At 41.0% G+C, this 1,968-nt stretch overlaps 1 protein-coding gene across 5 annotated transcripts in view; it reads left to right on the top strand.

Moving 5' to 3' along the window:
• Nucleotides 1-1,968, top strand: part of ESRP1 (epithelial splicing regulatory protein 1) — a 73,325-nt gene that overhangs the window by 24,902 nt on the left and 46,455 nt on the right. The gene's annotated exons all lie outside the window — the stretch shown is intronic.

Here is a 1,968-nt window from a genome sequence, read left to right as displayed (position 1 = left end):
GCCAGGATGGTCTCGATTTCCTGACCTCGTGATCCGCCCGTCTCGGCCTCCCAAAGTGCTGGGATTACAGGCTTGAGCCACCGCGCCCGGCCTGGTTTTTATTTTCTAATGGAACATGGGAATAGATTTTCTTCCCCAGAAGTAGAGGCTTCCAGTAATAACAGTGAGCTTAATGTATAACACTTGTCTTAAGGCTTGAGCCAACCTACTATAGTTAAATAGCCATTAAAAATAGTACTATACGAAGGTGAAAAGGTGATATGAAGTTGTATGCATATGGAAAGGCTAGGTTGTTTTGTTTTGTTTTTTTGGAAACAGAGTTTCGCTCTGTCACCCAGACTAGAGTGCAGTGGCACAATCTCAGCTCATTGCAACCTCCACCTCCCAGACTCAAGCAGTTCTTGTGCCTCCGTCTCCAAACATCTGGGCTTATAGGTGTGTGTCACCATGCCTGGCCAATTTTTTGTATTTTTAATAGAGACGGGGTTTCACCATGTTGGCCAAGCTGGTCTGGAACCCCTGGCTTCAAATTGATCCTCCTGCCTCAGCCTCCCAAAGTGCTGGGATTACAGGCCTGAGCCACTGTGCCCGGCCAGGAAATGATATTCTTGAAAAGAGTCAGAGAACTGCTTTCAAACAGCTATGCTGCAATAACTGGGATTGTTGGACATGTGCTTCTAATTTTTCTCTAAACTAACACATGAGTCGCCAGAAACTTGGTAGTTTTGGGTCTCACAGTATTTTTGGATACATATTTACGGTAATATGGTTAAAAAGAGGGTGGAACAGATGTGGTTTTTATCCAGTTATTTAGTGATTAATAACTTTAAAGGAAGTAACAGATGCATAAAACATTCACTGTGCTTTTTGTCTGATTTTTTTTCTATACATGTATCTAATTTGTAAGTTTCTATTACTCGTTCATATTGTTTTATAATTTCCTTTTAATGTATTATGAACACCCTACATTACTCAATTTTCTTAAATGTTAATTGCTACATAGTATTATATGTACCGTAATATTTTAAAACATCCCTGTTGGAGCTGGGCACATGGCTTGTGCCTGTAATTCCAGCTACTTGGGAGGCTGAGACAGGGAGGATTGCTTGAGCCTTGGTGTATTTTGAGAATGGCCTGAGCAACATAGCGAGATTCTGTCTGTAATAAATAAAATATCCCTGTTGAGCATTTAGAACTCATTTCCAACTTTTGACTAATATATTGTGGTAAATATTTTTAAATCTCTGTGTGCACCACTCATTAGGATAAATCTCTAAAAGCAGGATAGCTGAATCAAAAAATTGTGGACCTTTTCAACAGCCATTTGACACCTATTGCCAAATTATATGAAGATAACTTTCACTGTGTAAAAGAACATTTGTATTCCTGCATTACATAGCCTGGGTGAAAATTTTGCAGCTATAGAACTTATAGGAGCAGCATCCTATTAACACAATCTGCTGGTATATTTTTGCTCCAGTTCATCTTTAGATAAACTCTAAGGCTTCAAAATTCAGGACTTTAGGAGCATTTCCAGAGTTCCCAAGCAATGTTTGATATTGTTTGGGGCCAAATATATTTGGAGTTGCTGTGGTTTTACCTAAATCCTGACATTTTGTGATAGATGCATTGCAACTTGGAGATGGCAAACTCAATGTTTATATCGTTTCTGGGATTTCACTGTATATGGGCAATGCGATAAGAATTTGCTATTGGGGCTGGGCTTGGTGGCTCATGCTTTTAATCCCAGCTCTTTGGAAGGCCAAGGCAGGCGGATCACTTGAGGTCAAGAGTTCAAGGCCAGCCTGGCCAATGTGGGGAAACCCCATCTCTACTAGTAATACAAAAATTATCCAGGAGAGGTGTAGGGGTGTGTGTGTGTGTAATCCCAGCTACTCCAGGAGGCTGAGGCAGGAGAATCACTTGAACCTGTGTGGTGGTGGTTGCAGTGAGCTGAGGCACTCTAGC

This window comes from Colobus angolensis, unplaced genomic scaffold (genome assembly GCF_000951035.1).
Source record: "Colobus angolensis palliatus isolate OR3802 unplaced genomic scaffold, Cang.pa_1.0 Scaffold16, whole genome shotgun sequence".
NCBI classification, from domain to species: domain Eukaryota; kingdom Metazoa; phylum Chordata; class Mammalia; order Primates; family Cercopithecidae; genus Colobus; species Colobus angolensis.
Note: the sequence above shows the minus strand (reverse complement) of the source record. Positions and strands in the feature narration are given on the sequence as shown.